This window comes from Ambystoma mexicanum, chromosome 11 (assembly GCF_040938575.1).
Source record: "Ambystoma mexicanum isolate Mex_15411 chromosome 11, UKY_AmexF1_1, whole genome shotgun sequence".
Classification (NCBI taxonomy): Eukaryota; Metazoa; Chordata; class Amphibia; order Caudata; family Ambystomatidae; genus Ambystoma; species Ambystoma mexicanum.
In genome coordinates, this window is record NC_090934.1 from 733,957,112 (window position 1) to 733,968,417 (window position 11,306).

General features: G+C 44.1%; 1 protein-coding gene across 2 annotated transcripts in view; it reads right to left on the reverse strand.

The window, feature by feature from the left end:
- Positions 1-7,984, reverse strand: part of LOC138503699 (alpha-1,3-mannosyl-glycoprotein 4-beta-N-acetylglucosaminyltransferase C-like) — a 140,716-nt gene extending 132,732 nt beyond the window's left edge. For both annotated transcript variants that reach the window (XM_069623628.1, XM_069623629.1), the window contains exons 1-2: positions 7,579-7,984; positions 7,096-7,228 (exon numbers count right to left, since the gene is read on the reverse strand). The gene's annotated coding sequence lies outside the window, so the exon portion shown is untranslated. The remainder of the gene's footprint in view (positions 1-7,095; positions 7,229-7,578) is intronic.
- Positions 7,985-11,306: the final 3,322 nt, after the last annotated feature.

Here is an 11,306-nt window from a genome sequence, read left to right on the forward strand (position 1 = left end):
TAGGCACCCCTCAATCATGAGGCAATGTACTTTGTTGGCCGAAGACCAACTGCCTCATGTGTTTAGTATTAGAAATATATAGCCATAAGCTTGACTGAAGTGCAGCCATTTTGAAGTGACTGAAATCGCCATTTTGTTTTCTAAAGTTTGCCTTTTGCTTTCTTTTAAAATTGCTTTGCTGAAAACGTATTCTGCTCCACTATTACATTATTGTTCATGTAAAGTGCAAGGTCGCGAGAGACTTGTTGAAACATAACGCAGCAACCCAGATAGAAATGCCCGGTCTTCTCCCTCACAAATCCTTGAAAGTAAGCAGCGAGGCATTCTAATCAGTACACAGGTGCCAGCTAGTCTTGTTAATACAGTAGAAATGTTAGAAGCGAACATTAAATGGCTTGAATTATGCTCTTCTTTGCGGCTCCCCTTTCCTGAGCCCTGTAGAGCCCCGGAGAGCAAGTTGACCCCCAGTACACGAATAGAAACTAGGAGATAGCGAGGCCTGGAATGTGTCTCTCCCCTGCGCGCAGCTTGCTTGCAGAGAACAGAAGCAGTGTGTTCTTATAACAAAGAATTGTGTCTGCAGGCTCATGAAATTGCAAACTGTTGCTAAATAAATGTCTAAAGGTGTCATACTCGTCACAATTGTCAATCATCGTGCCCAATTCAAAGGAAATACATTAGGGGCAGTATTTAATGTGTCACCACTGATTGAAAGATGCTTGCTTTGTATATATGTAACTGTTGTACAATTCTCGCTCTCTTGCGTCCCCCGGGGTCTGGAAACACACGTCGCGGGCGTGGGACCCAGTTGGCCAACTAAGACTATTTGCTTTACAATAAACCCTAGCTTTTGGGAATACAACCTCATGTCTGGCGTATCAGTTTGTGTGTGGTGATTGTGCCTTGTATCCATATGCGAGGGGCCCCTAGGGGCCCCTTCAAGGATGCATTTGGTGATGAGTGAGATGTTTCATGATGGTGTTTGGGGTTTCTCATTGAGGATGGGTACTAATTTCTTCATGTGTCTTGCCACATGTACCACAAGCTTTAGATGTTTGTTGTATCTGGTGACAGCTCTTTCTCTTCTACCTATTCAGTACTTGAGGTTCAGTTTATTGTATGTTGTGTTCCTTAATGGTCCACTAATGTTTTGGTGTCCCTTTGGCACTTGCTTATCAATGTGGATGTTTTCACACTTCATAACTATGGCTCATTGGCATTTTGGATGGTGAGGAGGGATGTGGCCTCACTCTGGTTCACTGGGTTACTCGAGGGACAAATGTGTATCTGCTGTAATAGTGCGCGTGGCTGTTGATGTGCAGCTGAGTGTGATCCAACAGGGAGCTATGGAAGAGGTTAAGGTCCTGGATTCAACAGCACTGCTCCCAGGTGTTCATGGGGGAGGCTGATGTCAGGTAGGTGTACTTCATGGTGGACCCAGGCCAGAGGAATTGAGGTAGGTTTGTGCTCCACATTGGACTGGGAAGAGGGCCGGCTTGTGGGTGCCACCTTGGGTTCAGGGGTTGGGGGACAGGTCAGTTGGGGGACTGGCATGAGGGCGGACCTGTAGGTGCCACCCTGGGTTCAGGGGTTGTGGCACAGGTCAGTGGGGGGACTGGGATGAGGGTGGACTTGTTGCTGCCTTGGGTTCAGGGGTTGGGGCACAGATCAGTGGGGGGACTAGGGCAAGGGGAGACTTCTGGGTGCTGCCTTGGGTTCAGGGGTTAGGACAAAGTTCAGTGGGGGGACCAGTACGAGGGCAGAATTATGGGTGCTGCCTTTGGTTCAGGGGTTGGGGTGCAGGTCTTTGGGGGGACTGGGACGAGTGTGTACTTATGGGTGTCGCATTGGGTTCAGGGGTTGGGGCACAGGTCAATGGGGGACTGGGATTAGGCAGACATATGCGTGCAGCCTTGGGTTCAGGGGTTGGGGCACAGGTCAGTGGGGGAGTGGGATGAGGCAGACTTGTGGTTGCTGTTTTAAGTTAGGGGGCTGGGGTACAGTTTAGTGGGGGTAGGCAGGGGCTGCCTTAAGTTAGGGGGCCGAGGCACAGTTTACTTTGGGTACATGGGTGCTGCTTTAAGTTAAGGAGCTGAGGCGCAGTTTAGTGCGGGTACATGGGTGCTGCTTTGAGTGAGAGGGCCGAGGCGCAGTTTAGTGCTTGGACGAGGACTTGTCGGTCGCAGGAGTGTAGTGGGAGCAATGGTGATTGCAGGTAAGTAATCTTTGATGACTTTCTTCCATGTGTCTGGCACACAGGTAGTTTGACGCTGCTATGTTCTGTTTGTAATGGGAGCATGTTGGGGTCATTCCGGGCGCTACTCGTTGTTCTTTGCACTGCAGGTTTCTGTGCGCATTTAATTCCGTTAATTGGCTCCCAGCGCAATTCTTTGCGTCCGTGCAATTTTCTTTCTTGCACGAATTACTTTGCAGACTTCTATCAATGCATTGTTTACACCAGTGAAAAGGTTTACGACTAGGGCAAACACTGCCCTTATGCAAATATGTATTCACAGTATATGTTTTTAATAGCTATGGCAATTTTGTGCTACTGCTAATTGCGCTTCCACAGGTGTAAAGTTTCTGCACCACAGTCCCAAGTTGTATTTACCTGATGCAGCCTATCTGCACTGTATCAGGCGCCCACAGGGGCTTGGCTAATCAGATCCTAGGTGTGCTTCAGTCACATATGGATTAGCCAACCTTTTTTTTTTTTTTTATATGATACAATACGGAAGGAGAATGTTGTTTCCATGGGTTTGCATAAAGCATGACACGTTTTAAACGGAGGCTATTATAAAACCGATCATAAAATCATAAAGTGCATTACAACAAATGCCCTCTACTGTTATGTGCACTCAAGGGTCTGTATTGCATAAACTGCACAGGTTAGCGCACTGTGCACATGTAGTTGTTTAAGTAGCCATTCTGATCCTCGGGCGTTAAAGTACACATTGCCTGATTGCACATGATGGTGGTAAAATGTGTGTAGAGTGACGCATTCCACACGTCATGTGCTTCACCTTCTTCTACTTTGTTCTGAAGTTCAGTCACTATGTGCTCACAACTTTTATACAAAAAGTTGGCGCAGTTGAACACGTCACACTGTATAATGTACCTCGGCCTGTGCAATATAGCATTGTGCAATATAGCATCACCGAAGAATAATAACAGAGAAGTGATATTGACATCCCAAAAAGTGAATGTGCAGCACAGTTATTACAAACCAGCTCAAAACATGCCTTTTTTTAAAGAAGTTTATGTGAACTGCAGCGCTAATTAGCAATTTTACTCTGACATTTGCAGGGAGTGTTTGGTACAAATGCCCATGTTGCAGTTATCAGTGGTCGCAAATGGCAATGTTGCGCTGGCGCTTTTTGTGACGCAGACGGAATTGTTGAGATTGCCATTGTTGCTCCTTTCACTGAGCAGGGCCCCTCGCACCGCAAGGGATAACACGTTTTCATTGGGATTTGAAAGTCTGCTTCAGGAAAGCAATTGCAGTCTTTATTTTGTTTAAAGAACCACTTCTTAAGAACATGCCTAGTACCAGGGCCAGAATGGGCAGTCTGTGCAGCTGTGCAGGGCCCTGTAGTGATGGGGGCCCTGCAAGCAGAGACGGAAGTGTAATATAAATCATTGATAGGCCATACCACTCGTCAATTTGCTTTTTACAGATCGTACCTTTAGTTCAAAGGCTCAAGAAACACATTTGGATGTTTTTTCTTTCTCCCGGGCCAGCTATAGAATCGGTTCCGGCCAAACATTCAAGCACTGGCAGTGTCCCAGGACTCAGCTAGGCAGACACACACACAGCGTCAGTGGCTCTGCAGGTCGTTACGGTGCTTAGGTTTGCAAACACATTTCTTTTATCACTGGCAGAACCTTTCATATGCCTGATGGAACATTTCCAACTCAAAGAGCTCCCAAAAAGCACAAGTTACCTTGCAAATTTGTGATAGTTAAAGTGAACAACACAAAGCACCTATTTAAAGATGTGTTTTTTATCCGTGTTAACTACTATCTTAACATGCAAAAAAAGAAAGTTGCTTTAAGTCACTGATCAAATCTTTTCAACATCATGAATAACAATGAGCTGGAGGTTTGTGTCAAATAATCTCCCTATCTATCTCGGTTTATTACACACCTTCTTAAATTACGTATTAACTAAAATCACTGAAAGTACATTGGGGTTAACTAGATTTTTTCAGGTTGATATTATCTTGCCATCTGGGACGTATAGTTTACCATTCAGGATGTGAAAATTAAAGCCACAATGATATTCTTGTGGCTTAAAATGTTGCTATAAGGATGTATATATTGTCATGTGGCTTTCTTGTGCAATTTGTGTTTTTTCTAAGTAAACTCTATACGTTTTTATTCCTGTAGGCCTTGAAATCCTAACTATTTGTATTGAGTAAAGCTTGGAAGGTATGTGGTTAAATGTGCAGAGTGGATTATTATCCCTGCTTCACTGTTCAGCCAAGCTTTGTGATCCAGGTCCCCCTACCCACACTCCCCCTACCCCCGCCATCTGCCTGGCCATCCCACTCCCTCCTTTTTGGATGCAGCCAGAGTACCACTAGATCCTTTTTTCCACTTCCACCACTGTCCTCAGGCACTAGCTTCCTGCTTCCAGCAGATACAGGAATATTGTTTTCAAACAGGACTGTGCTGCCTCCAGGTATGAGGCTCCCTTTGTGTTGTCCTATTGAAGCAGTGTGTCACCTCACAACCTCCTGCTGTGGCGCTCTACAGATAAATAGCCCCCCCTAACCCCAGCGGCCCACTAGTACTGCCTATCATTTTCTTTCTTCAAGCAGAGCATTTAAAGTGGGAATGATTTGCAAGTGATGGCTCATTTAAGAGACCATTGTTTTTGACAAGATGTCGTGTTAAGAACCGTAAAGGGATATTTTTATTTTGAAAGCACCGGCAAAGCACCAGTTAGCTGCCTAAATCTATCCCCTCCTCCAAGACCCTTAAATATATCACACAAAACAGTATTAAACGTTCTGCCCTATTTTCATATGTTCATATTTAACACAGAGAAAAGCTTTCATTTTAGGTAGAATGTACCATTTGTCTCACATGATATATGAAGTATGCCTTTGTCAAACATTGAAACGCAAATAGGTAACCTTTCCACACATTACCTTTTTGTTATGACTCTTGAAAGTACATTTAGAGAATACACAGGCTATGTTTTGCCTTCTGCTGAATTGCATTCTGGTATTTGTAGTCTTCCATTCAAGGTGGGGGGGAGAATGCCACAATTGTAAACGTTCTGCATAACATATTTCTGGTTTATAGTCAAAATATAGAAAACAAAAATGTCGAAAGTCAAAATATAAAAAAAAGTCGAAAAAAAAGTTGAATTGCTTTTTCAATACCTTTTTTTTTCGAAATGCGGGGGTTCCCCCCAAGCACCCTTTTTTCTATTTTTTTTTATTTTACCCCTTTTTTTTACTTACGGATCCCAAAAAATACATATAAATAAAAACATAATACATTCGACTTTTTTTCGATATTTTTTTTCAATATTTTTGTCATTCGACTTTTTTTTCGACTATTTGACTGACCACCCATATTTCTACAAGGATTTATACATATGTGTGAGTACTTTACAATGGGTTGTGTACTTTTCAAGATATTTTTGAAAGCCAAGCTTGGTGGTGAAAGAGGAAAGGAAGAGAGGGCAAGTGAGTCATGAATATTTGCCCAGGATGTGGCAGGAGACTGGAAGGGTTATTTTCTCTCATTCCGACCCTCTGATGATTTTCTGGGCACAAGTCAAGGGCTGCTCAACCACTTTTTTCAGAGGACGGACGCAACCCCTGGTGGGTGTTTTTGTGGCCAGCATTAGGACCCACAAGACCACATAAAAGTGTCATTAAAGCATGTGTCTCATGTTTGCATTTGTTTTCCATGGAATATTTCATTATAAATTGTTGGGGATAAAAGGTAGGCACCTTTTATACTTTTTTGCCAGCATAGTTATTGGAAATTCTCCTCTCTATGATTATTTTCCAGGTTTATACGTTTTTTTCAGCAGGAAATGCTAATTTGTCTTGTGCACTTTCTTCAAAAGGCAACGGTCAAATTAACTAAATTTGCATTTTTCACTTTAAGATATGGCCATTTACTGTGCATGTATTAATGGGGGGGGTAGCTTTTGATTTTTGCTACGAGGTCAGATATTCCCATCACTGAGTGACGCAAGGGAACTGTACCCATCTTCAGGTCGAAACAATACATTTTACAGCACATTTTGCAGCAGGAATAGGAAAAAAGCCATATGATTTACAGAAAGGTCTAAATATAGAACATCTCAGCGGCAGTCACCTAACCTGCTGGGTTGTCTTTGCAGCAATCTGCTATAGGATCCCCTGCAACTCCCACACCCGCAAAACAGATTTGGTCAGCCCGCTCCCTCCAATCAAGGTCAGGTGGTCCATTAATGAGGCTCCCTTCCCATTTGGAAGTGAGCAACAGTTGCTAATTTTGCAAGATGCATGCAAACACTCAACCTCCGGGACCCAGCAGGAGAGGAGACAAAGAACCCATGCCACAACCAGTGCCACAACCAGTGATTTAGATGAGCATGGCCAGGAGAACAGGTGCAACTACGCCATTTACCCCATGTACTCAGCACCTATGCATATATTATTGAGCCCCTGCCCCACTTGTTTTTTTAGGACTCTAGCCCTGCTAAGACCTGAAAGTGTGCTTACTTCCCTGCTTCAAGACCTCCTAGTTAAACAGGTTATTTTGCACTGTAAGGCAATCCTGCAGTAGACACAACCTGTGCGGCGGCCCCAAGGCCAATCCCTACCCAGACATGACATCCTCGGAACTTGCTTGGAGTTTAATTCTTCTGACAGCTAAAATAATCCTTATGTACAGTTTCTGAAATAAAAGCATGTTGCTAGTTTGAACAATGTAGCCAAACATGTACACAATAATAATAAAAACATTTGGAGAGCGCCTGCAAAAACAGCAGTCAACGTCAGTTAGCAAAACACAGTCACCACCATATGTATGCAATGCCTTCCTCTGACAGATGGTGTTTTCAAATCAAAGTTTGAAACATACCTTTCTACCAATTACATCTGCGAAGAGATGCGTTCAAGTTCCTGAATTGCAGACTGGTCTCAAATCCCGGCTTCTCCACTTAACCAATTGGTGTGTGCTTCTGCCTAAATCCTTTCATCTCGCTCTGTTTTATCTGCCAAAATTAAAAGTCTGTTTAAGGTATTCAGCTGATATTTCCAAATAAGTAAATATTAACAGTGACAAGTCCAGCAGTTCCTTTCTCTCCTCTCTTACTCACGGCAAAAGTGTTTTTAATTGCCACCGTTGTGTAAAAAAGGGGGGAGAGGGGGCCTTTTGCCTCCCAGGGACCTGAAAATCCTAGGGTCGGCACTGCCTACTACTACAATCGTGCTAGTTTACTGTCTGGGCCTGACACCCATCGTTTTTCACCGGGGAAGTCCCTCCCATTGGGGATCAGGCCCGGGGATGTCAAGTGTGCATGATCGTCAAGAGACAGGAGGAGGGTTGCAAGCTGGCACTTACCGCTCTCCGTTCGCGCTCATTTCCTGGGAGGCATGGAGCTAGTTCTTGGCCGGTGAATTTCTTGCAGAGATGTGGTTAGTTAGTTTCCATGGGCAGCGTGTGATCAGGTGTAAGTGCGTCTCGAGAGTGCTGCAACGAGAGCCTGTGCGTTGGCTCTCACCTTTCTAGGAAGGAGGAAGTCACCGGCAACCTCCCGAGACGTTCGCTCCTGGGAGTGGCGGGCAGAAAACACGCCCGCGTGAGCTCCATGCGACATCGGCGGCCCAGGCGGAATGGGGCCGGCCTCCACAGTTCCCAGAACGATTCTATTGTCACTCCCCGGGAGCCTCAAAGCTACAATCAACACGGTAAATGAACACGAGTTGCGAAACAGGCACCCAAGCGGACAATGCTGTACATGCCCACCAGGTAGTGTTTCTGATACGTTTGTGCGGGAGTTGCAATTTTAGTCATGTGTCTACCTAATAACTCTCGCGCTGGTTTGTGGTGTCAAGTGTACACTCTGCCTCTCACGTCGACAAAATATGACGAGCAGCCGCGATTGGTAAATAATGAAGAATGACGCACTTTTAATGTACACAGGCATATCAACCATTAAATAAAATGTGGGTGAAGTGCCAGATTCATTGCTACGGGTCCTCCAAGAAGAGTCCAGACACATTAGTGTACGAATTACTATGTGCCTTTAAACGGAAAATAAAAATAAGGAAAACCTGGTGTTAATACTAGGTTTATTGTGGAAATAAGTGCATACGAATTGGCCAAGAATCGCCGAAGAACCGAAGGTATTATTTTCTATCCTTGGGAAAAATCTGCTGTTATTGACAGTATAAGTAGCAGGACGTTTGCTTTCTGCTTTCAATAACATTTTATGTTACACTGTGAACCATTTGATTTTACCAGGCAACCAATTTTTTGGACAATTGCTAACACTCCACTGAAACGGCACTGCCACGCAACCGATGCCACCCTTTACACATGTGCCATGTAGTGGGTCGCGTTGACCGTTTTGTGACCAGTGTAGGAGGGTGGCATAGTAAGCCAATCAGGGGCGCAGGTTGCTAAGCACAACACAAGCGCACAGGTTGTAGTGCCTTCATGTGGTCAATGTTGGTTGCAGCAATTTGGACCATTGTGGGCAAACCTCTTATTAATAGTTTTCAGTAAACCATAATATTATATTATGGATAGTTTTGTAATCTTGTACAATAGGAGCAGGTCACTTTTGCACCTTTGTTGCCACTTGTGTAAAAGTCAATGAAGCCCATAAATCATCGGTTTTGCCCTAAACCTAGATGCTCAGTGTTATTGTGCGTGATGTTTTATACTGGAAACATGGAGAAGACTGATTTTGCCCATCGTTTGCTGATTTTCTCATAGAGAACGGAGAATAACCTATTTTCTTCATTGCTCAGCTGTCTTACTGACCAATCATCAACATGGGTGCAACATGCATATGCGTCCTGTTTGCCTTGGTGCAAAACATAGTATCTAATATCGACAGCGGGAAAATGGCATGAATATTTATAAGAGCAGCATGTATACCCCAGTGCAAATTTTACTTGCGATTGTAAGTCTCCACCTAATGACTAAACATGGGAAAAATACAGAAATATGAATGTATTCCAAGATAACAAAACATCCAAAAGCCATGGAAGTGCAGAAGACATATGTTGTGGTGGCAGATATGTCAGTGCACTGGTAAGCTCTTCACACTATGCTCGATTGCCATCAATTCAATATTGCAGCAATTATTGCTGAGGCGGCGGTGCTTGCTCCGAGTGCGGAACTAACTGTGCCAAGTTACAACAGAGTCTCCGTTGGGCTTGTGTTGTGTAAAGCCTCGCAAACAGAAAAGCATCTTGCAAATGTACACTTTCTTGCTCCAGTGGCTGCGAAGGCGATGCCCCAAATGTGCCCCCATTTCTAAAACTCTTTTGAGGGTAGCACTAAGTCATTTTCAGGCCATCATATTTCCATTTTAATCTAAAAATTGGGAAATGATTTAAGGAAGAGTGTGAGTGCGTGAAGTTTCACTTCCTGCAGAACTTCTCCACAAGCACACAAGGATGAAAACAGTGTGAGCGTGATTATATTCAGTGCAGACTTGCAAAAATAGGACGTGTCCTCGCCATCATGGAGGGTTGCTGGTAATCACCCAGTGCTCAGCCAATCCGGACGCCAGTTAGAGAGTGGAGCAGGAACTAAATTCCCTGCACAGCTTCTGACTTTCTGGTGGATATTTGTTTGCAGGGTGAGGGATCGGAAAGAGATGCTAAGAACAAATAGAGCTTACGGTTCTAACGAATCGGATATCTTTTTTTCACCCGCACACACTATCCCAATATTGTGAAACATGTGGATGTAAATTGCAAAATTGCAAATGTTTTGGGAGTGGAAAAAATGCTCTTGCGTACAAATAACAATTTAAATATGGTTTCTACTGGATCCAGGTGCGGCTAATTGGCTTTTGGATACCGTGGATTCCTCTTTATCAAATGTGTTTTTAGACAACAAGGGGCTGATTCTGAAAAGAGACGCTACATAGGGTCACGAGACAGCCAAATATAAGGCTACGTGAAGGACGGAAATCATTATCTATTTGCACCTGTATCCGAGATGCTCCTCCATGACCAGCAGCCCAATCATTGAGCTACACAGTTGTGGCATATATTCACAGCCATGTAACACAAGCCAAAGTGTACAAATAGTTGAGAACATGCAGGAAGTGACTGAGATGGCCGTTCAATACTAGTCTGTCGGGGGCTGGAATCTAGGTTGCGTGGCATGCAGGGAAATGTTCATATGGATACATTCTCCACCTTTCAGTGTCGCAAAAGGGGATGGCATATACTACTTTTTCCATGATAGTGGCAGTCTGAATTAGCACTGCTGTTTATTGCAAAGGTTGTTTCACTTTCTTTGTCAAGCTAGCTGCTGTTAGTGTGTGAAACGGCAGGATGGTTGATGCTGGCGGTGCAAAATGTTTTTGTGTGCACAGATTTTATAGGCAGCTCAAACTTTCCTTCGCATCTATGAGTGCCCAGCTTCTTTTTGCGTGCCACAAGTCACCACTTTGCGTCTTTCAGCAGCATGCAAATGAATGAGCCTCACTCTCGTTCTTCACCAAACCCCTTCTCCATTCATAAATACCAGCATATGTCAGCGCGCGCTGGCTTGTCCTGCAGGGCTGCAAACTCTTCCCAGAGGAACAGCCAGAGGAACAGCCAAAGGAACAGCCTGATGGCGATAATCTGTTTGTTACGGTGCCCGCTCTCTTCTAACAGTTTGTTTTTCTCGCTTGTCCATATTTCTTCACCAATTGTCGTCAAAAGCCAGGTTATAGTTTGACACTGAATAGCCAGAGCTCACTTCGTAGCTCTGTTGAAAGTGACAAAGGCACGTGACATGTGACAGTACTCCTGATTGGGAGAAAAGGCGTTAAACAAGCCACTGTTGGAATACATCCGTGTAGTACAACAATAATGAACACGTATTGCATTGGTATTTGTATGGCAAAGCATTTTTTAGTTGTCATACCAACCACAAATACTGCTTCTTGGAACCCCTTATTGTAACAATAGTTTTGGTGAAATTTGGTAGTTTACACCACCAAAAAGCGCCAGAACCAAAAAGGGGTTCGGAACAAGGGCGAAAGATACAATAACGGTCGTATTAGACAATGCAACATTCGAATTGTGCACGTGAAGAAGAAGAAGTGCGAGGGG